Source organism: Myotis lucifugus, unplaced genomic scaffold (assembly GCF_000147115.1).
Source record: "Myotis lucifugus unplaced genomic scaffold, Myoluc2.0 scaffold_3, whole genome shotgun sequence".
NCBI classification, from domain to species: Eukaryota; Metazoa; Chordata; class Mammalia; order Chiroptera; family Vespertilionidae; genus Myotis; species Myotis lucifugus.
Window position 1 is genome coordinate 10,045,031 of NW_005871051.1, and position 24,723 is coordinate 10,069,753.

Here is a 24,723-nt window from a genome sequence, read left to right on the forward strand (position 1 = left end):
TTCAGTCCGCAGGCCGACGCTCTATCCACTGAGCCAAACTGGTTAGGGCCTTTTTAAAATTATTATTACAATCGATTTAGTTTTTTCATCAATGATCTGGGGAGAAAATCCATCAGCAAACCATTGACAGTGCCCGGCTCAGACTAAGGCCTGAAGAAGTGTGAGATGCTGTTACTGTTACCTCACTTTATCAGTCTTTTTGTTAGGGTGGATTGTGAAATAACTCACATAACTAACATATGACTTTGTTGAAAGGTAGCAAATTCTTGGGTTTCTAGCTAATTTAATGACCAATGGCTCTAGTCAGAGAGTTCGTTTGATGATATTATTTGTGATTACTTCAGATAACATTTTGGATTTATGTTTCATCCTAAGAGAAAACATCAGCTGAAAAGACACCACGGTGAGCAGCAAACTAGTGGTTTCCTGCTGTTACGGTAAAGCTGAACTGTGCTCATTGCTTCCTGTCCAAACGTAGGACATTCTGATCCTGTGATAATGTTCTACTAAAGGAGTTTATTTGTTTTTGCATCAAATGATTTGTGTCGATGAGTTCATTTCTTGTGAGGAAGATCAGTACAACATGGCTGGGCTCCTTGCTGTCATCTCCCTGCCGGCTAACCCAGCTAGCCAGAGAACACATCAATTGTCTGCCTTAGCAAGAAAAACATCAGCTCTTCCAAAAAATTTTTCCGTTGGGGCATTCTCTTAAATTTGATAAATAAATTATTTACCGATGGCTTGAGAAAAACATAAAAAGAGGAAAATGGTCATTTTTAAAGAAATCACTGAAAGGCAGCCAGAGGTTTCAAGCAGGTTCCATTTGCCATGGCTAGAAAAGAGAGCTGATTTGTTTTCAACCGAACTTCTGTTTATTTAAGGTTGAAACAAATGACTGAATGTTTCTGTAAATAGCCCAATGTAAAATTAAAATGGAGAAATACTCTCTACAATCGCTTTTCCCCCTTTCTGTATTCTGGGAGATGTAATCCATTTCTGAGAAAATCCGAAAATACCACTTTCATAGAGTGGTGCATTATAACCTCTCAGACAAGCAATTTCATGTGTGTGCTGACATTCCCCTTCCCCATGCAGTCTCTCAGAACAAAAGGCAAACAATAGAGAAATGCCATATTTATACATGAAATACCGTTCCAGAGCTAGGCATCCCTCCCTGGCAAGGTAGGAAGAGCTTAGCCATTTTACCACATTTCCCCCATCTTCTTGGTCAGAGCATGTAAGCAACTGTAATTAAGTATATGTTTTGTGTGTTGATTATGTAAAATCATTCCAGAGGCGACTGGTTTTATTTTGAATAGAGTTAATGAAATGAAAGCTCGTAGGAGGGAGAATGACAATCAAGCAGAAGAGTCTTGTTTAATATTATCTTTGCACCTGGGCAACATAATGCGTAATTTATATCAACTTAGTATTTTCCATAAGGTAACCAAACAACTGATTTGACTAAGCTTTAATTTTCTGAATTTGCTAGTGGTTTTGGAATTAAGGAGAAAATCACCAACAATTCTAAAGGGTAAGCTGTGTTTTTACATGTTACTTTCCTAGCCTCCACAAGCCTATCCCCCATTTTAAATCTGGATCCCTATATTCTTCACTTATAATTTTTAGTTATATACTTAAATGCTTATTTGCTAAATGTCTCTCTCCCACTGATCCCATTGTAATGAGCTAGTTATTAATAAAAGGAAAGGAGCAACAGGAAGGCCAGACATGATAGCCATGTCATTTGGGCAGCTCCACCAGGAAGCTGCAATTTCACACTCCCAGGAGATCCTGGCCCATTTCCAGCAGATCATGGGAGGATGGGGGAGAAGGGGTCCAACAAAGGGAAGATAGACACATGCCCAGTAAAGTTGGGGTGATACAGGAAATGCACTTGCTTGCAAATCACACCTGGGGTCAGGGATGGTTGGCCAGAATGGGTAGCCACTGCAAGTGCTCAAACATTTGGGAATACATAATCCCCCAAACAAAGAAGTTGGGCTGTTGTTGCACATTACTCTTGGCTTGTGGGGTCCTTTTGCTCCTGCTTCTTTGCATTCACCCCTATGGCCCATAGCCCTGTGGACCCCGCATGCAACGGACTAATGGACTACAAATGGGAAACACAAGCTAAGCTAGCCTGGTGCTGGACTGGACCCGGCTCCAACATGGAAAGGAAACTCTGGATATTAGCTCTGGTTTTAGCTCTACTGAAGCCCTAGCTACATTTCTTCTATGACTGGACTAAGGGAAATGGGACTTGGAAACCGGGGGCATAATTCCGTGAAATAAAGCTTTCTACCATATCTCATCCTCCCGTGGGGGCCTCCAGAAATGCTTATCCAACGGTACCCCAATAACCCCACTTCCACATGCAACCAGGGAAGATGAGTCCCTCTTATGTCCTGTAACACCAGCAGGCTGCAGTTTAGCTTACTTCTATACTCCAGAGCCTACCACAGTTTCTGGCGAAGAGCGGACCTCAATAATATCCACTGACTGGTGGAAAGACAGTACAGTGGGTTTTGATAAAAGGCATTCATGCTGATGGGCATCTCAACAATAACCAATATTTCATTTTGTCTGAGAAGGCAAAGGTGAGTTTGAGAAGTTCGTAATTATCATCAACTCCATTCATTCCTGTGCTCAGAACCTCTTCTTATGAAAGGTGTTAAAAGAATGCTGATTACCTAGGAAAGCTAGTCTCACTCCTGAGAGGTGTTAAATTTGTTCAGCCACTTCATTAGACCAGGATTTTTGATTGACAGGGAAGATGATGGAGAATTTTCTTCAAATTGCTATTAAGGGCAAACTAGTTTCCTGTAAACCACATGGTTGTCTAATCATGTATTGCTTATAATTAAAACCAGTTCACCTATCTACGTTAAAAAGGAAGCAAATACCAAGCACACCTAATTACATAATATCATTTAACACATTATGGTAACACCTAACATTTCCTGAGGACTTGTTAAGTGTCTAAGCAACTTTACATGCATTTTTCACAGTTAATTCTCAAAACAATCCTGTGAGGTACTATTATTTACTATTATATTTCTATGAGGGTGAGAGTGGTTGGGCAATTAGCAAAAGTGGTAAAGTCCAGACATGGCTTCTGGGGCTGTCTGACTTCAGACACTTCTTTCTTAACCCTTGTTCGCAACCTCTCTGTTAATGTGTTTATCTCCCTTGCTAAACTGTGAAAGCCTCAAAGGCAGGGGCTATGTTTTACTCACCCTCATATCTCAACTACTTTATTGCAATAGATGCTCAATAAAATTGTAGTGCATGAAGGAGGAAGTGCTTTCTCAATATCAAAACTATATGCTTGCTATAGTTTAATGTTAAATATAGTTAACTATACAATGTGTACAAACAAAATACACACATCAAACAAATATTTACATGATAAAACAATTATATATGAACATATCTCACTACTTTTATTAAATTGGTAATCTATGTTTTATGTTAAAGCATAAGAAATTCCCATTCTATTAGCTTAAAAATGGTGAAGGTCAAATAATATCCGTTTTATATGGTACAAGCTAGTGAAAAAAAAATTTATGTCAACTCTTAGTGGTATAATTAGGCGGAATGTTCCACTACCAGATTTTTCCTACTCAAATAGAGGTATGTCATTATAAACCACCAAAGAAAACTTCTTTGTGAGAATTAAAGACGTCATATCTATAAGAACTTTCTTCTAGGTCCAATGGCCTAACTTTATATACGAATTATTTTTCATGTATTTATCACAGTGAGGATAATTTGGTCCTATGAAAATTCAACCCCACACATATTAGCCTTGGCTTGGATTCTCTTTTTCAGGCTGCCAAGTTGCATACAACTCCTTTAAAAGTCCTTCTCCACGAAGCCCTCCCTCTCCCAGCCTCACCCCGCCCCGTTAAAAAAATATATGTTCAGTAAAAAGTATTTCTGGAGCCTCTAGGACAGTGGTTCTCAACCTTCTTAATGCCGCGACCCTTTAATACAGTTCCTCATGTTGTGGTGACCCCCAATTTCATTGTTACAAATTGAACATAATTAAAGCATAGTGATTAATCACAAAAACAATATGTAATTATATATGTGTTTTCCAATGATCTTAGGCGACCCCTGTGAAAGGGTCATTCGACCCCCAAAGGGGTCGCGACCCACAGGTTGAGAACCGCTGCTCTAGGAGGTGAAGGTGAATTATAAGTTTGCTCCTCGTGGGCACCAAGACCATACGGTGTATGCCAGAGCACTGGCCACTTGCCTTGAAGCTGGGTAGAACTTTGGGATGAAGTGAGGATAGTGGGCTGGAGAACTCTCTTATTATGATTTTCTTTGTTATGGAAGACCCAAAATAAAGGGCTGCTTTTGCCCTGATGTTTTAGGGAAAGCAATGCTTTACATTTGCACTTGCATGCTGTTCTCACACCCTCTCTCCTAGCGGAGGTCAAAGGCTGTTCTGGGCTCCTCAGGCCAAGAAGGACTTCTTCTGGGTACACCCTATCAGTTGCTCAGTCAAGTCCAGATCTTTTCATCTTACTTGACTTATGATGGGACACCAACACCCACCTCTCTCACTGTCTCACCTCCTCCAGGAACTGTTAACTTGCACACTTCTGTCCTCCCTTTTCTGAACTCCATATCCTGTAGGAAATGCACGCTTTTAAATCTTTTTAGTGTAATAGCTTAATTCTGTCGTCCACACAGCACAACTCTAAGCTCACTTAGGACAAGAATCTCCCAATAAAACCCTCCCGTCTTCTTCCACTACACTGGCTGAGGGTTCAGTCAATATTTGCTTGACTGAATGTGACACATAAAGATGGCTTCTCTTAGTTAATGAGAAACAACCTCTCTTCCCTCCAAACATGGAAAAGAACAGACTTCCAAACAAGGAACCACATATCCCAGCGTCCCTCTTCCTTTGCTTAAACATGGAGGTGAACACTGAGATTTGTAAAACAGAACAAATCGAAATGTCAACCATACAAAAGCTCTAATATGCCTTATTTATTTGATTGCAGGAACCCCCTTACCACAAACCAAGTCTTTAGGTGCATTCGTCCTGCAGAAAATCGCTGGACGAATGCAGGGTTTCTCACATGCAGGTTTACATGGGCCAGTTGATTGTGTTTGCTGAACAAGGGGCCACTGTGACCAAGGCTGGATGTTGGCTCCTCCCGGGGTCAGTTTGCTTCACACAACAAGAAACCCTTCCACAGGCAAAGCCAGGCCTCATTTAACCCCTGCCCTTCCACCCTCAAATTAATCACTGACCAATAATATTCTCTTGCCTGAAAGGAAGACTGCATAATTTCCAGTAAAAAGTGGTGCCCGAATCATGTGCAGTTTGTTCCTACTGCACCATTTTCTTCAACAATGAAGAGATTTTTTTTTTCAGCAGCAGTGGCATAATCAGAGCATACTATGATAATTGGATATAAAAAAATAAAGTCTGAATAAAAGTGTATCTCACTAAACATGCATTAGGTACCTACTGTATTTGCTAAGTACCCACTATGTATTTCACATTGAGCAATGACTTAATAAGCAGCGATTAAAATAAGTGGTAGGGGGAATAAAAAGCTGGAAGAAACCTAACCTATCGGATTTCTTTTAGAGGAAAGGAAACTGAGGTCCCGAGAATTTGTTCTTCCTTAAGGCATGAAACAAGTTAGAGACAGAGTTGAATCAGAGCTCTGGAGACAGATAAAATCAAAACAGCAATTCTAAAATATTGTGCAACCTAGATTTGAGACATAGTTGGAAACTGTCCAGTATCAAAGAATGTTATGTTAGTAATCTTCATTTAACTAGTCTTTTTTTTTAACCTTTAAAATTTTTATACTATCAGCTTTTATTGTTGGCTTGGCTTTTATTAATTTCATTAGAAGTTTTATTTGAGGTAGAAACCTTTACTAATGTTAACATCACCAAAGAAACCAGGTAAATTAGAACTGGAGTCCAGACCAGATTGAAAGATTTAACTTTATGTGGTATATATGAAAACTGAGACCTGAAGAAAAATAATAGAAATTTTTAATATTAGAAAATTTCTAATTTATAAAAGTAATGGACTATTAGAGAAAGTTTGGGGGAGGAGGATGTATCACCCGAAGGGGTCCAGCATATACCACTGTGGCATTAAAATTATTTTGAGCAGAAAGCATTTGAGGTCCCAGAGGAACTCATCTGTCATAAATCTCTTCCCTGGGAGTAACCAGGGAAGAAGTTGGGCTCTGATCACCAGAGATAAGGCATACCTCACCTAAACAGGCATGTCACAAAAACTTGCCCACCTATTCCCCTAAGGATTCATTTAATTTTCATTAAAAAGTCAGAGCTCTGGAGTTTTGTTTCCCCATAAATACTCTTTCTCCCCCTCCCCTTTTCTTTTTAAGAAGTCACTTGTATTCCTGTAAGTGCCTTTTCCCCCTTTCTTTTCTGCTATTAAGATGGTTTATAAGCCCCGAATTCTAACCCTCCCTTTATAGTCACATTTTTATGTGAACTCATCTATGTACATTAATAAAACTATGCACCCCTATGTTCATAGCAGCACAATTTACAATAGCTAAGATTTGGAAACAGCCTGAGTGCCCATCAGCGGATGAGTGAATTAAAAAACTTTGGAACATCTACACAATGGAATACTATGCTGCTATAAAAAAGAAGGAACTTTTACTATTTGCAACAGCATGGATGGAACTGGAGAGCATTATGCTAAGTGAAATAAGCCAGTCGGAGAAAGATAAATATGACATGATCTCACTCATATGTGAGATATAATGATGAATATAATTTGATGAACAAGAATAGATCCAGAGACAAATGGCGGGGGGGGGGGGGGTCAATTGGGGAAAATGGAGACTTATGTAAAACTTTAGACAATAAAAATTAAAATAAATAAAAATATAAAACTATGTGATTAAATTTGTGTTTTCTCTTACAAATCTGTCTTTTGTCAGTTTAATTCACAAGACCTCAGGAACTGCACCTAAGAGGATAGAGGGAAAGTTTTCCTTCCTGACACAACATCAGTTCAACACAACTATTTTCAATTTTGCTTATTTCCTACAATTGTTTCAACTGTGTTTACTTTTTACATCATTATAATCATCGTTAACATTACAATATAAGCACCCGTCCACAATGCCACATAACCCTTCAAATTATGACTTCCTAATGACTGCAACATACTTCATTGAGATTATACATAAAAAGTTCCTTAACTAGCCTTCTACTGTTGGATATTTAGGTTGCTTCTAATTTTTTAAAGTTATAAACAACTTGGGGAAAAAATTTTGAAGATAAACCTTTCCATTATTCTATAAGTTAGCTCCCAGTGCTGTGGCCTTTGAAAAGGGAATGTTGGGTTAAGTATTTATCTCAGGAAAATGGCAATTAGCGGTAAAGTAACAAAGGAAATGTAGGACATGCTTTTATAAACTAAATATGTCTCAGATAAACTCATAAAGAAAGGCCACGGAAAAAACAAAAACCATTTTGTGTCTGGAAGATGTGCAAACATGACGAGAATTATCCAGTAAAAGGCATTACTTGGACGAGGTAATTTGAAACCCAGAAAAAGGTCCCTTGGCCATTGTTCCCACAAAACAAACAAAAAATAATAATAGTGGATTAATTTAGCAACAAGTTTATGGAAGATTGGGTGAATGAGTTTGTTTTAAGTGAAAAGGGCCAATTTAAGAGTTATTGCTGATGAAAGTTCCATTATCAAACCTTCATTTGGTTTTCATTAGCTTTCACTTGAAGAAAATGATAAACCATTAGGCAGAAAGCAATTGCTGCTCGCAGTTATCTGACCACCATAGGAACAATCGAGTTAGCCGAACCTTTCCCCCCAGCTACTGCTCTGCATTTAGCCATTAGTCCTCCATTAGGAGGGCCCAGGTACCAGCCATTCGAACAGGCAATCGATTGGGAGATTTCAAGTAGCAACAACAAAGAAAAGTTTGTTGTGAAGAACCACAAGCTATTCATCTCTGTAAGGAGAGGGGGAAACACACACACAACCAAACTACATTACAACTCAATTTAGAACTTTTTCTTACCTTGTGATCTAAGGAGGGAAAATCAATTTTCATCTCAGAGCCCCATTTTCTCCTATTAGATTTCTCTACAGTGGGCTTTCCAGAAATGATGCTTGATTATTTCTGAGTCACAACTACTTAAAATCCACATTTATGAACCATTTCCTAGGTAAAAGCTGAGGAAATTACAGCAAGTTCTCTGGGCCCTTATGTTCCCTCTCTTTCAGGAGTTTAGATCTAATCAGCAGCTGTAGCAATGCCTATTATGATCTTCCCTCAACACTTCTATCAGGACCAAGAATATGAACCTTCACCTAAAGTGTTTCATAAACTACCAGGAGTCCCTTTTTCTCCCTTTCTTTTCTTTTCTCTTCTTTTCTTTCTTTTATTTTTATTGCCAGCTGGTAGTTAATCCAAATACTGCTTTAGACATACATTGTCTGCAGGAATCCTCATCTGGTCAGCTGCAAATGCGTCCCTTGAAAAACAAACAAGAAGCACTTACCAGTTAATTTTCTGAAAGCAGAGGCGCTATTGTGATGCCTGGGTGTGACCTCCCTGCTGCAGACTGGAACGCAGGGTGGTTTTCAGAACTGCTACGTTGTGTACTCTTTCCCTGCTTCCTCCTTTGGCTTTTATCTGGCTGTTTGAAATGACACTGTAGAGGAGAATGATGCTGGGTTTCCTCTGAATGTGGCTCTTCCCTTCCTCCTCCACCCTCCATAAAAATTCACCCTGCTTTCCTGGAGGAAAGTAAGCAAGGAGCATACTGCCCCAATTAATTCTTTTGCTCGGCCTGTGCGTGTGTGTGTGTGTGTGTGTGTGTGTGTGTGTGTGTGTAACTGAGATTTGTTTTCTTGAATGGAAATCATTGCCATTGGCTGCAGTGCCACAGGCTGAGGAACTAGGGGTGGGGGAGGCACCCATGCCTCCTTTGTTTGGGTGGGCTTGAGCCTAGGAAAAGTCAAATTAAATCTCATTTCAACAATGGAATGAAAAGAACCTTAGAAATGTCAAAGGAGAGCTCTTCAAATGCCCTGGGTTTCAGTGTATTTCTGAGAGGGAAGAGAATTGGAATCACATTATCAGTTAGGCGAGCATTTTAGCTGTGGTGTGTGTGTGTGTGTGTGTGTGTGTGTGTGTTTTACTGAGGCAGGTTGAGAGACAGCTTGCCAGGCTCTGAGGAAATTAAAGGTTGGATTTTTATCTCTCATCTCCCTCGTGGGCCTGGCAGATACGGGCTCGTCTGTGTATCTGAAACAGGACTCATAATTCAGAAATTCGCAGGGAGAGCTTGGGGGGCGGGTGGGCGGCGGGGGGTGAAGGTGAGCAGGCCTTGATGTGGTTAGCTTCCCTCTGCAGGGCTAACGTGATTATTTGGGGAAGGTCTAACATCAGCTTGACCATGTGATATTGGAAATCGAATGTTATTAGGTCCTGAAACATGGGTGGGCCACCTAATTGAACATGGCTTGAGGAGCACACGGCTTTGTGTCTGACTGCTGTGCGAGGCTGCCGGGAGCACCGGGTGCCACCCCAAGTGTGCCTCTTTGGCGTAAGGCTTATTTTGAGCTGATTATTTTTGAAGAGACTGCAGACCCGGAAGAAGCTTGGAAAGCAGGCAGTAGTTACCCTTTTGTGAGGGGAAATCTACATTTATAAGAGACATTTACATTAGAAAGGGGGCCTGTATCAGGAAGAGAGCTACTACTGGAGATCATTTTTTCATCCTGGAGGCTTATCTGCCTGTCAGGGCAACCTTTGTTTCCCAAACATTTCCTCTTCTCACCTTCCTGTGAATTACCTTCCCCTCCTTTAAATCCCAGACCCCTATCCCTTTCCTTAGCTCAGGATCCTATATAATCCTCAATCTTCTGGCCACCATTTGAGGCTGGTATCTTTGTGGGTCTCCTGAATGCACGTAATTAAAGTTGTTTTGTGTTTGTCCTCCCCTCCTCCTGCTCGTGTCTTTTTACACGGGGTCTTAGCCACGAACAATGAAAGGTAGAGGGAAAATGCTCTTTCCTCCCCTCCAAGACCAAGTCTAGAAGATTTAAAGCAGGATCCTCTGAGTAGTGGGTAAGGGTGGAGTGGGAGCAAATGGGAATAACCCTGGGGGATGCTTTTTCAAACTACAAATTTCCCCCTGCCTATGAGGATGTGCTCCCTCACATTTTCCCCCCGGGTCCCAATCCCTTGATTCCACAGAAGTAACCACCAGTAATAATCCTGGCCTACCTCTTTTCAGTATGACCCCAGCACAGATGTGCTGGCTGAAGGAGTAGCAAGTAGTAGAGCACTCTGCTTAGGCACCAGCTCCCACTGCTTTGCTTCAGCAATGTGAGCATTTACTACTAGTTATATGCTACCTTCTGTCGTCACACAAAAGCACAATTTCACCCACAAAAGACATTTTTGAGAAGAATTTTAAGTGTTGGTTACTTTACACGGTTTCGAGTTTATTTTTTGGTGGCAGAGCGGCAAGCATTGAGGAGCAAAGGATAGAGAAGGATGAGAAATGACATTTGGCGAACAGTTACTAGGTGCCAAGCATAGTTTAAGCACAGTACACACCGAAACTCAGGAAAGTGTACACATTTGTATGTTTCGCTACCACCTAAAACAATAGAGTTGAAACATATGATTACTTACCTTTAAAATTGGTCCAAAATGCCCTAACCGGTTTGGCTCAGTGGATAGAGCGTCTACCTGCACAGACTGAAGGGTCCCAGGTTCGATTCCGGTCAAGGGCATGTACCTTGGTTGCGGGCACATCCCTAGTAGGGGGTGTGCAGGAGGCAGCTGATCAATGTTTCTCTCTCATCGATGTTTCTAACTCTCTATCCCTCTCCCTTCCTCTCTGTAAAAACAAAATCAATAAAAATAAATAAAATAAAAAATAAAAATTGGTCCAAAAAACTCAGGAACAGTAAATCAAATGCCTCAGCTGCACATTTGAGGAGCTCCCTTAAGATGTGCCTTAAAGTTGGTCCATTATTCAAAAACAGTTGAAGCTGAAGTGCCACCCTTCGTGCAGTGAGTGCAGTGGACATCAGCCAGGCTGTTGGGTGGTGCATTGGTTAAGCTGGTGAGTCAGCTCATTGGAGATCTAGTAAGATGGCCTCTCCTGTCTGTTGCAGAGTTGGAGTTCAGTCCCAGGCACTGACTCTACACACCACATTTATAGCACATAGAGATGCTATGCAGGGAACAAGATAACAAAGAGGGGTCCTGGGTGATCTTGTGCTCTGGTGCAGTGGGTGTGCCCCGAGGGGTCCAGTAAAGGAGATTACGCTGACATTTCAAATGAGATGTTATCTTGGATACAAAAAAAGGCAATAGACAGGCTCCCTTAAGGTAGAGATTGACCTTTGTCAAGGTCTGGGATGAGACTTGACTATCGCCATAACTCACTTTTAGTTAAAAATTATGTTCAGCTTGGCTGGTGTGGCTCAGAGGTTGAGCATTGACTTATAAACCAGGTAGTTATGGTTTGATTCCTGATTAGGGGTTGTGGGGTCGATGATCCCCAGTAGGAGGCATACAGGAGGCAGACAATCAATGATTCTCTCTTATCATTGATGTTTCTATCTCTCTCTCCCTCTCCCTTCCTCTCTGAAATCAATTTTTTAAAAAGACACAGTATCTGTATAATAATAATAATAATAATAATAAATGTTCAGATGCTCCTGTGTGGTTGGTTACTTTCAGTCTCTGCATTTGTGTGGCCCACCACACTGGCTTCCCCTGAACTTTTCAGATTTAGTATGTGGCCCCTTTTCATCCCCACTGCCCCCTTTTGGTCATAAATCAATCCAAAGGATGCATTAACATCCGACCCTCTTGATTGGATAATGTGGTCCCACAGTACTAGGAAGGCTTATTTTTGGGAAGTTTCTCTCCCCCCTCCCCGCGCCCCCCCCCCCGCCCCCTGCCTTCATTTAGGTGTTTGTTCCTTCCATTGTTTCACCATTTCCTAAAACAGGCCCAAAATTTTAATAAAAACTATCCTACCCATTTCCCTTCCTGTCCACCTCATCCCTCCCACACCCAAATGATATGCCAGTAATAGCCCAAAAAGTACACACTTGCTATGTTGCAGAAATGCAGTTAACTCTATTGGGAAGGAGATGCTCGCTGAAGATCTATAACAAGCATGTCAAACTAGTGGCCCGCAGGCTGCATGCGGCCCAGCCAATATAACGGTATATAAGAAACGTTTGGATAAAAATTCCATAACTTAATTTTTACAATATTCTGTTATACATAATTATTAATAACGAACTACAATGTTCACTAATGACTGATTACTATAATCCTGTTGCATTCATTTCCCTTATACCAGTGGTTCTCAACCTGTGGGTCGCGACCCCTTTGGGGGTCGAACGACCCTTTCACAGGGGTCGCCTAAGACCATTGGAAAACACATATATAATTACATATTGTTTTGTGATTAATCACTATGCTTTAATTATGTTCAATTTGTAACAATGAAATTGGGGGTCACCACAACATGAGGAACTGTATGAAAGGGTCGCAGCATTAGGAAGGTTGAGAACCACTGCCTTACACGCTTTACACACAGTTATGCACAGGCGCACCATTTCTCTCCACTAATACTAGCAGCGAATATTTTAGTGGCCAATTGCCACATCATTAGTCTTGAACTGACTTGTTTGGTGTGCGCAACAGAAAATATTTCACTTTCAGAGAACAAGAAAACTAGGTTTATTTGTGTTATGCTTATTAATTTGTGCAGTTGTTCAGTGTCTGATAAGTTAATGTTCAAGAAAAATATTAATGTTTATTAAAATGTTCTATTATTTTATGTTAACGATGACTCATTTATTTCAGCCCTTTGTATTCAGCATGTGTCTATCAAAATAAACCTACTTTTCTATGAAAATTGAAGCTTTTGTTTTTTTGCGGCCCACATAAACTTATACCTCCTTTATTTGGCCCGTGTTAGCCTTTGAGTTTGACTTGCTTGATCAACAGTGTCTTCTTGCTCTCCCACACAGCTATTCTGCAAGTTGTGTCCCTCATAGAAGGCCCTTTGCTTTTCTCAGCAAAGTACAGAATGGTTTGCCTTGAAACATACTTCCCCCTCCCCTGGGATTGGTGTGCAAACTGTACAGCATGGAAAGGCTTTAAAGCACCGGGCCTGCTGTAGGGCACAGAAACTATACTGGCTCTATACTGGCTCTCTACCACCAAAAACTATAAAGGACATCTTCTCAAGCCACCTCTTTGTGTCAAATAGAACTCCCTTCTCCTCCCCACTTGAAACCCACAGTCAGATGTGACAGGGGCAGGTACTCGGGAGAATTAATTCTTGTCACATCCTCTGAGGGGTAGGAATGCCACGTCAACCTTTCCCCGTAGAGGATATGACAACCTAGGGGCACCTGACATCGGCTTCCTTTGCAGGGCCTAGGTCAGTGATGGCGAACCTTTTGAGCTCGGCGTGTCAGCATTTTGAAAAACCCTAACTTAACTCTGGTGCCGTGTCACATATAGAAATTTGTTTGATATTTGCAACCATAGTAAAACAAAGACTTATACTTTCGATATTTATTTTATATATTTAAATGCCATTTAACAAAGAAAAATCAACCAAAAAAAATGAGTTCGCGTGTCAGAGGTGACGTAGGTTCTCCATCACTGGCCTAGGTCAACCTCCTTAGAGTTTTTCCATTTCATCAGGAACATGAGTTCTCCAATGGAGCCTGTCTCTCCAGTAATCTGCTCCACTCCAAACCCCGGGAAAGCCTCTTGGCTGTAATGACACTTCTTTCTTCTTTGATTTGCTCTCCTCTCCCTTAGCTTCAGAATCAGAATCAGGTGATTGTGTGTGCGTGTGTGTGTGTGTGTGTGTGCGCGTGTGTGTATGTGCGTGTGTGTATGTGCGCGCGCTTACGCACTTCTGATTTATCCGTCTCATGTGTGGTTTTCTGTGACTGTAGAAACTCAGCAATAAGGTCAGGGAATTCAGGTTGCATTCCTGGAAGTCTTAGTGTCATCATTTGTCTTGCTGAAATGGTGGACCACTAGGATGGGGTAAGAGCATAACCTTAGAGGGAAAAGTCAAACCTGCCTGTTGTCTTTTTGCATCTAAGATAACAGACCTTTGAAACGTCAAAGTAATCTCATTTCCCAGAATGCTCAGGGCACACCCACTGCACCAGAGCCTGAGACCACACAGAACCCCTCATTGTCACCTTGCTCCCCGAATACCACCTCTCTGTGCTGTAATTATTACCTACTCTGTACCCACCATGCAAAATAAGTACGCGTCTCTTTGTGTCCCTTTGTGTCCAGTCCTAGAGATCCTACCCTTTGCTTTCTCCTGCCCCTTTAATCTACTGAGGAGACAGAAGGAAACTAGGTAGACAGGGACGAGCCATGGGGGAGAGGAAGTAGAACCCAGGAACCAACTGGGGAGAGTTACTAAGGCAACCCAGCTGGGCAGGGAAAGAAGGGCACACAGGAGACATAAACTTTAAAATGTCTGGATGTTGCTAAGACAAGCAGCTTACGGAGATAACTAATCACAAGGCAGTGAGGCGTATAACCAATCCCAAGAATGTTACTAAGGCAAAACTCTTAGAAAGAAAGAACCAATCAGGAGCTAGCAAGGCATGTGTCTGCCCCTAGACAAAAAAGTGCGCTCGCTCGCTCTCCCCCTCTCCCCCCCAATCCAGGCTGCAACATAAAATGGAAACTCTGGACATGGATCTGCTTTTGGAATCCCAGCTGCACCTTTTCCAGGACTGGCTTCTCTCAATAGACTTTGCTTCTGCTAACTGTTTTTGTCTACAGATTCATTCATCGATTTTGCGAGACAAAGAACTTAGACCTAAACCCCACATTTTGATTTCACGGCCACCAGTGGACTTCATGTAACCCTCCTGAGGTCTCCTCTTCTTATTCTAATGTATAAAATAAGCTGCAAAACTGACATTCTCTGATGCATTTTCTCAATCCACTGAGAATTTGCCTCTGAGGTTTGGATGTGTCTTGCGTCAACATATTTATTTTTGTTAATGGTCATTTCTAATCCTTTTGTTGTTGTTGTTTGTACAAAAAAGAAAAAAAAATCATCCCAGAACATAACCACTGGAAAAGAGATAGTATACAAATGGACAGTTTTTAAATAAAAGAGACTGATGTGTGAAAAGTGGAAAGACTTCCCTGCTTTCCATGTGTTACCTCTTGTCATGCAAGGAGGTGACTGTCTCCTTGCGTACGTGCCTTTCTCAGGCCTGTTTCTTCGGGGTAAGCAGGGATGGAGATTAGACTTTGGGGCCTTGATTGGGTTGAACAGCGAGGCTGGACCCAAGCAAAGCTTTTCCTCGGCACTGAAACAGGACGCCCCAGCGCAGACTCAGTGGCCCTGGGAGGTCACATGGAGGAGCCATGCCAACCTGGCCATAAAGGGCAGCATTCATGCCTTTTAAACCAGAGGCTTCTTAAAGGCCACTGAGGACAAAGCCTTTTGCACATTCTTGCTTTTAATTCTGTATGGCCCCTGCAGGAACTGAGCCTTGAGGATGCTGAGTAAATATGCTAGGGGATTTAGCTCTACATCTTTTTAATTAAGATACACAAAGCTCTAATTACCTGCAGAAATGCCGGGAACAGCGTCCATTGTTATCTCTAATTTGAATAAACCTTCCCTTTTAATATGCCAAATGCCAAATCAAATGAGGTCCAAATAGGAGGATTTAGCCTGGTTTTCTTAACTAAATCTCAGATGCTCAAGGCCCGGAAGCTTTTGGAAGGCAAAGAAAACACTCACCTCTGGAAAGGTGCCTGTGGCGGCCGCCGCCGGGAGGGTCGTGGGCAGAAGCCTCGAGCTCTGTTCTCTGAATCTTGGTGGTTAATAATTTCTCTGGGAGAACTGGTTGCGGCTACCCTGAGTCTTGGAAAAATTGTTTCCTCTTTTTGTAACCAAGGGAGGCCAATAATCTCTTAATTTACTGCTCTAGAAAAAGAAATGCAGTTTGCCAGTGGTTAAATAAATCTGGTGTGTATCACTTAGTCGACAGGCATCTGGGTGACACCACCCTTGGCCCTGACTCAAGAGAAAGGATTGCTCTGGGAGTTCAGGCCGCTCCCAACTATTTACTCTAATTATGCTACTTCTCTTGTTAAACTGCACATTATGGTTATGATGTAAGTGTATCTGGATCTTCCTAAAATGTCACATTTTGGGCTAGAAAAAGGTTTGGAGAAGAAAGCGCATTTGCTTGACTTCTTTAACTGGTTCAAGCACTGCTTGCATTTTTCATTAGGAAAGTGGTTGCCTGGGGCATCCTGCAGCTGCTGATGTGTTCTGTTTGTGCTGTGCAGTGTTTTTTAGTGTTTGAATTAATTTCCATCATTTAAAAATCAGGAGATCCAGATTATCAGCTCCTGAAAAAAAAACAAAACACGGCCAGATCTGGTAACCACAGGCCTGCATCCCACAAGGATACAGTTGGAGGAGGCTGAGTACTGGCGGCTCCCAGTGCTGCCTGACCAGCTCTGGCAGGTGTGACCTCCACTTCCTCACCTTTCTCCCCTGCCCCCGTCACTCACCCACAACATCCATCTGGACCCTCCGGATCCTGCACCTTCAACCCTTGTGTCCCTTTTTAATTATTTTCCTGTTGAGTTTTTTTCAATTTAGGAAAATTGAGCACACAGAAAGCTAAGTCATCAAGCACTCATTTTTAATGCATAAGGAATTTTATGTTTGCTCATTTAAAAAATATGAATCCCCTAGTAAAATCTGAATGCATTATACAATATGAGGAAATTGACAAAACCAACTTAACCAGCTTAACTGTGGAACAGCAGTGTGCCAATGCAGGTGCAATGGGTAGTGGTCTGCCCGCTGCCAGCAATAAAGAAGTGCACCTCCTGTAGGGAATTTAAAAACAGTAATAAAAAGCAGGGCCTTTCTGCGTTTATGTGTCAGCAATTCTAAACAAGGTCAGTGATGAAATACTCCTCCCCTCAAAAAGTCTTCTGTTGCCGAAACCGGTTTGGCTCAGTGGATAGAGCGTCGGCCGGCGGACTGAAAGATCCCAGGTTCGATTCCGGTTGAGGGCATGTACCTGGGTTGCGGGCACATCCCCAATAGGAGATGTGCAGGAGGCGGCTGATCGATGTTTCTCTCTCATCGATGTTTCTAACTCTCTATCTCTCTCCCTTCCTCTCTGTAAAAATCAATAAAAATATATTAAAAAAAAAAGTCTTCTGTTGGCCAGGTGGTTCAGTTGATTAGAGTATTGTCCTCATACACCAAGGTTGTGGGTTTGATCCCTAGTCAAGGCACATATAGTAATCAACCAATGAATGCATAAATAAGTGGAACAACAGGTTGATGTTTCTCTCTCTGATATATATATATATTTTGTTGGCTTAAATTCTAAAAATATTGCTGTGTCTGGCCAGTGTCACTCAGTGATTGAGTGTTGAATTATCCACCAGGAGGTCAAGATTTGATTCCCAGTCAGGGCCTATGCTCTGATTGCGGGCTTGATCCCCAGTGTGGGGCATGGAAGAGGCAACCGCCAATGGATGATTCTCTATCATCATTGATGTTTCTATCTCTCTCTCTCCCTCTTCCTTCCTCTCTGAAATCAATAAAAATATATTTAAAAAGATAATAAGATAAAAATATTTGCCATGATAATGATGCATTTTAATCATATATATACTTATATATGTAACTTTTATTTTTAATAGACAATGTGGATTACATAAAAGTTAATTCATTATTCTTATTTTAATGTTTAATAAACAATGTGTTTTACATGGAAGGTCACTGAAAAAAACTACCATTTATAGAGTCACCCCCATGCCTCACATGGACTCAGTTAATCTTTCTTTTGAGATTAAGTTGGTAATGGTTCCAAGTTATTGGTGCAGTTTGTGTTGCCCTACATTTAAATGATAGATTTGAAATACAGACTGATAGCACAATCATGGTAGAGATGAAAAAACAAAACTGGCCCTAGCCAGTTTTGCTCAATGGTTAGAGTATCACCCTATGGACTGAAGGGTTGAGGGTTCAATTCCAGTCAAGGGCATGTACTTTGGTTCAGGCTCAATCCCTGGCCTGTGTGGGAGGCAACCAGTCGATGTTTCTCTCTCTGTGTCTCTCCCTCTCCCTTCCATTCTCTCTAAAAACATCAATGGAAAAAAATATCCTTGGACTCTAGCCAGTTTGGTTCAGTGGATAGAGCTTTGGCCTGTGGACCAAAGGATCCTGGGTTCGATTCCGGCCAAGGGTACCTACCTTGGTTGCAAGCTCCTCCCCGGCCTGGGCCCTGGTCAGGCCTCCTGCAGGAGGCAACCAATCGATGTGTTTCTCTCACATCGATGTTTCTCTGTCTTTCCCTCTCTCTTCCACAGTCCCTAAAAAATCAATCGTAGTTTCTCTGTCTTTCCTTCTCTCTTCCATAGTCCCTAAAAAATCAATGGAAAAAATAAGTAAATAAAATAAAAAAGAATGTTTTTTAAAAATTATATATATATTATCTCAGGTGAGGATTAACAAAACATACACCCACACACAAAACAAACAAAAGAAACAGAACTTAAGGTCTTTCAACCTCTTTATACTTAAAATGAAAATGGTGAAACCAAGGGGGAGCTGCAAGGTGTACTGTCCTTGGTTTGGAAAATGTACATTTAGTCCACAAACTTTTAAAAACTGAATGTGGATAATATTTTAAAAAATTAAACTTCATTTAAAAATTGTTTTACAATGAAAGACGAATTCAAGAAGTAAAAGCATTGTAGCAACGATGTGTTTTAAGAGTTACCTATATTGTATATTCTGCAGACATATCAGTTTTAATGAAAATTCAGTTATTGATTTCTGATGTAGAAAGGGAAAAGGATCTCTTCCCCCGTCCATCTAAGCAGGGGCCCTATAACAAAAATACAGATGAACAAGAGAGTAGCATACAAATTTATTTAATGTACATTTTACATGACACAGGAGCCTTCCTAAGGAAATGAAGACCCGAGGAAAGAGTTAAACCTGAGTGTCGCTGTGCTAGGTTTGATGGTGCGTGGCAGGTCATGAAAAACTGTGATAGGACAAAAACGGGGTTGAGCTCAGGATAGTAAACTGGGGGAAACAGGAAGGCCTGTTCATTCAAATTCTTCTTGGTGTCTTGGAGATAAAGACAGTCCTTGCCTCGGCATAGGTAGGGCGCCTCTCACATGACAGCAAGGCATCTGCTTCAGGAGAAGGGCAGCAGGTTCCGCCTGCACCTGCTGCTTCTCAGATTCCTTCAGCTTAAAATACTCAATATGCCAAGGTGCCATATTTTGGGGTAGTGTGTCTTGAGCCCTGTCCCTGGACACTTATATTTGCATAAAATATTATATCAGACTGCAACCAAGGGATCTACAGTCACATTGTTTGATATAAAAAATTGTTGGAAAAATAGTTGTTCATGTTCCTCTTTCTGTGCTATATTATTTAGTTCTTTTTCATTTTGTTTCCTGGCATAATTATATAGACAAAGGCTCAGTCAATTAAAAAAAAAAAGCTCACCAATCGCATTTCTTTTTGTTTCATTTCATGATAGTACTGAAAATAATTGGGTCACATTAAGGAGGGGAGATACTAAAAGTTGATCTGTTCCAGATATCAATATATGGGTGTACCGCTGCCAGGGCACACAGGGACCGTCAAGGTAATGCAGGAGAGGAACAACTTTCCCTCCACCGTCTTAGATTCTGTAGCTGGGACCTGTGAATTCAACTGGAAAAAGGTAAACAGGAGGAAAGGTTTATTTCTCATGTACACAGCAATTTCACACAAAAAGAAGTTAAAATCCAAAGAAGCAGTTAGGTCTGGGAGCTTACAAACAATGTTGACAAAGGACAATAAATCGTGGAGAAGTGACTAGACAAAAGTGGTGGCTGTGCTTCTAGGGATGATATATTGTGGGAAGCTAACAACTAGGAAATGCATGGTACACACAAATTTTTAGTAGGTGATATGGTTGCAAGAGAAATCAGTGGGTCCCCTTTCTCTGACATTAGTGGGAATGGGGTGGCTCTTGGGATATCTTGAGAAAATGAATTTCCTAAGACTCGCTGGGGAGAGTGAATGGTTTCTATTGGCGTGGAATTAAATGGATTTCTTGGGTTGTAAAGTCCCATACCTCTTAACCCAGTCCTGCAAAAAGCGTAGCTGGGGCTCCAGCAGAGCTAAGAGGAGGGCCAGGGTCCTGAGTGCCTGTGCCATGGTGGAACTGAATCCAGTACAACATTAGCTAATCACAGTCCATCAGGCCATTGTGTGGCGTCCACATGGCCATGAGCCACGTGAGCTCGGGGGAGTGCGCCCCCTGCAACAGGAATCAGGTAAGAGCAGCAAGAAAGAGAGAGGCTCCTTTGTTCAAGAGGTATCTTAGATTTTGCACCTTTGTAGTGGTCACACCTACTCTGGCCAATGACTCGCTCCCAGATGTGACTGACAAGTAAGCACTTTCCCACATCACGCAGACCTTACTGGACATGCGTCTATTGTCCAGTCCCATCTCACAGCGATTTGTGGGGGACAGACTTGGAGAATGTTTTATTTTTTTAATATATTGTATTGATTTTTTACAGAGAGGAAGGGAGAGGGATAGAGAGTTAGAAACATCCATGAGAGAGAAACATCGATCAGCTGCCTCTTGCACACCCCCTACTGGGGATGTGCCCGCAACCAAGGTACATGCCCTTGACCGGAATCGAACCTGGGACCCTTCAGTCTGCAGGCTGATGCTCTATCCACTGAGCCAAACCGGTTAGGGCTTGGAGAATGTTAACTGCAGCTTTCTGGCAAAGCTGTATAAACGGCCTGCCTCTACTATTTAGTCTTCCCTTTATTTCTTTCCTGTTATTTAGTAACCAGGTTGTTATTACGGTACCACTGTGGTCTGAATGTGTGTGTTCCTTCCTAATTCCCATGTTATATCCTAACCCCCAAAAAGGAGGGCACAGAGTTCCTCCTATGTCTGCCTTTTCTTTAAATTACCTTCAGCTCAAAATAATCCTTCTGCCAAATATGCATCTTTTGGGTGGCACATTCTGATTCCCTTGAGTAACCTCCTGAACTCAGCAAGATATGTTTATGTCCACTGGGCTTCTTCTGCTGGGTTGGAGCCCTCTGTACTGAATTCTTAATTTTTTCTTTCTTTTTTTCTAAATTGTGATAAAAACAACAACAATCACATATACAATTCATCATGTTCACTATTTTTAAGTATATAATTCAGTAGTTCAATATTTATATTGTCATAAAATAGATTTCCAGAACTTTTTAATCTTCTAAATGTGCAACTCTACACCCGTTAAACAAGAACTCCCACTCTTGTACCGAATTTTTAAAGGGAATGTCAACTGGCAGGTTAGTCGAGGGAGGACACTAAGCTAAGTATCCAGCATGAAGAAGGGCAGCGTGAGGAGTAAGGGGACCAACTGCACGGTGGGTAGAAAGGACAGTACCAGCTGGGCCTGACAGGGGCAGCCCGACTTGCCAGGATGGCACAAGTCCAGGTGGAGTTCCTGCAAAGGCTAGAGAGGGGCCCAGGCCACTATTTTTACCAGTCCTTAAAGACGCTTGGCATCCCAGCACTGAAACTCTCCATGGAATGAGGCGTCAGCTGTTTGTTTAGGCTTTGTTGCTCCCAAGTCAATGCCATGCCATCATATCTTCCACCCACACATTCAAAGTAACTTTAAAATAACTTTTTTTCCCAATTAAAAAATATGATTTTGATCCTAGGATATTCAGAAAATACCAAAGCGCATAAAATGAGAATTAAAACCACCCCAAACTCGGCCATATTGAGCAACCAAATCCTGTGGCTTTTTGGCATATTTCTATATTTTAAGAATATTTGTGCGAGATTCAGTTGTAGTCGCCATTTCGTAACTTGCCGGTTTTGCTTAAACCATGAGCAATTTTCCATGTCATTATATATTATTCAAAAACATGTTTTTAATGACTGCATAAAATCACAATCTCCAGCTGTTCTTTGAGGCATTTTAAGAAGCAGCGACCTTCTTGCTATCCTAGAACACAAAAGTGCAGTGCGGTCACACCTGTTTTCAAAAACAATTCCTGGAACATCTTCTACAGAAATAAAGCATTATCAGACTGGATCGCAAAGATAAGCACATTTTTTAAGAAATGTTAAAGTGAAACATAAAACCCTAGCACAGGCTGCCATTTAGGCAAATAGAACCAGAACGTGGCATTATCTGTCAACAAACAACTTAGAAAGCTTTTCCATAAAATTAAGTAATGATATGATGTGTTATCCACTACATTTGTAGCAGCATAATTACAATAATGAGACATATTTAAAATAATGAGACTCTGTATTTTAAAAATGTCAAGTCATGCCAAGCATGCTATTTGGTGTTGCTCAGCTATTAAGCCATTTTATATTTTCCATTTCCATTTTATGAGGCCCAGGAAGCAAAGTGAGGAGAAATGTTTGTTGCATGATAAACATATTGAAATGGGAAAATGAAAGCTTCGCTTGCATCCTCCAGATCAGTTAGCAACAGAGTTGCGAGTTTATAGCTTCAGTTATAGTCCACCAGCCCTCTCCAAGGGACACAAATTTATGGCATTTTAAGGCATAATAAAAAGAGCATACTTAATATTTTATTTTCTTTCCTGTAATTTCAGCTATCAAAACATTGTAATAAATGTCACACTTGGAAATTTACCTGAAACACACACACACACACACACACACACTCACACACAACACCCAAGTCAACACCCAAGTCATTATGTTTACCAATGCTCATAAGGATGATAAATGCAAACAACAGAAAATGGAAATGGCGCTGAAGAAGTTACTCAGAGTCAGATTGATTAGCATCGCACTTGCACATACGGTAAAGGGCCCAGGCCTGAGAAAAGCTCTGACCACACATCTTTCCAGGAGCGGTCTTCCCTCTCTACAACAGAGACCCGCAATGTTGTGACTAGTCAGTTGTTGCAGAGGGGAAATCACACATTCTGACGGCAAAGTCTTGGCTTTAGGAGGACCGGGACTCTGATTCCAGCTGCTCCCCCACTGATTTTCTGAACGACTTTTAAATACATTTCTGAAATGCTCCAAGTACAGGTTTTCTTATCTGGAGAATGGGGATAATCATTTTACCTACAGCATAGTGTTGTTGTGAGGTATCAGTAAGACGGTATAAAAAGAAAAAAGAAAAAAGACAGTATATGTAAAGCACATAAAGAGTAAGGTCTCAACCAATAATTACGTTATGATTACTTGCCATGGTTCACCCAGGTGCTTTCCAGTTGTCCTATCTATTAATGAAGAACTCGTGTTGCTATTGTCAGGATTAGCTAGTTAATATTCATAAAGGGAAGAGAGCAAAGGGAACGCAGACGTTGTAAGCATGGTCATCTGGGAAGCCTCCCCAGGAAGCTACAGCCTCACACAGTATTGCTCCTCCAAGGGGATTAGCACCCTCCCTTCCCCCATCTGGTGCTGGATTCTTGGGGGAGAAGAGGGAGATTGGCACATGCTCAGTAAGGGTGGTGCAGGGGAGGTGCTGGCCTGTCAGACTAGCCTGGGGAACAATGGATTCGCTAGGCGGTGGACCCCATCAGAAACCTTGGGAGGTTAATTGGTCAGTTTGAAGAAGCGCCTGGTTAAAATCCCCAGACAAAGAGATCCCTCTCTTACTCTCTTTTGCTCTGTGGCCCACACTCGCCCCTGTGTTTGCGTGTCCACATGGCCTTACGTCCACATGGCTCAGGGCCATGCAGGCTCCACCTGCACGATGCTGGTCGGGGCTGGACTGAACTTTAATATGGAGCAGAAACTATGGGCAGTGGCCTTTACTCTGGCCCTGCTGGCGACAAGATTAGACGTCTCAGGGGTTTATTATCTCCACACTAGTAAACATTCCTCATCTTACCATGTGAGTCTCAGGAAATTCTTTTCCTCAAGACATTGCAAGACCTTCACTTCCACCAACCACAGTATTACCTTTTCACTTTGCCGCAGGGACAGCAATTGCCTCCTTAGAATCTATTCCTTTCTTCTTTCACATCATCAGAACCACACTTCAAGGAAAGCTGGCTATGCCTGGGTGGTATGCCTTGGAGGGTGACATGACAACAGAAATTTCAGCAGCTCTTTTGGAACTACATGGAGAAGTTACAAAACAATCCTAGTGACCTCAGCCTTGAAACTCTTGTCACTGAAGTAATGTCAACAACCTTCTACCTCTAATTTACTGTTTCTTTTTTTTTTTAAATCCTCGCCTGAGGATATGTTGTTATTGATTTGAAAGAGAAAGGAGGGAGAGCGAAACATCGATTGGTTGCCTCCCGTATGTGCCCCCACCAGGTATGGAACCTATAACCTAGGCATGTGCCCTGATGGGGAATTGAACCTGCAACCTTTTGGTGCACAGGACAATGCTCTAACCAACTGAGCAACCCAGCAGGGCCCTCTAACATACTGTTTCTTGAGAGAGATAGGCCTTTCTGTGTTTAGATTGCTATTACTTTGAGTCTTGTTATCGTACGTTGCCCAACCAAATTATAGCTCACACACACCACACCATATTAACATCCTTGAAAAATAATGACAACTTCATTATTCAATGTATCTTTATA

At 41.6% G+C, this 24,723-nt stretch overlaps 1 protein-coding gene across 5 annotated transcripts in view; it reads right to left on the reverse strand.

The window, feature by feature from the left end:
• GPR1 (G protein-coupled receptor 1) overlaps window positions 1–16,054 on the reverse strand; it is a 47,796-nt gene extending 31,742 nt beyond the window's left edge. For 2 of the 5 annotated variants that reach the window (XM_014462015.2, XM_023760571.1), the window contains exons 1-2: window positions 15,856–16,054; window positions 8,560–8,712 (exon numbers count right to left, since the gene is read on the reverse strand). The gene's annotated coding sequence lies outside the window, so the exon portion shown is untranslated. Of the gene's footprint in view, window positions 1–8,075; window positions 8,179–8,559; window positions 8,713–15,855 lie in introns of those variants that run through there. The other 3 variants (XR_002831182.1, XM_006082435.3, XM_023760575.1) reach the window with 3 other exon arrangements.
• Window positions 16,055–24,723: the final 8,669 nt, after the last annotated feature.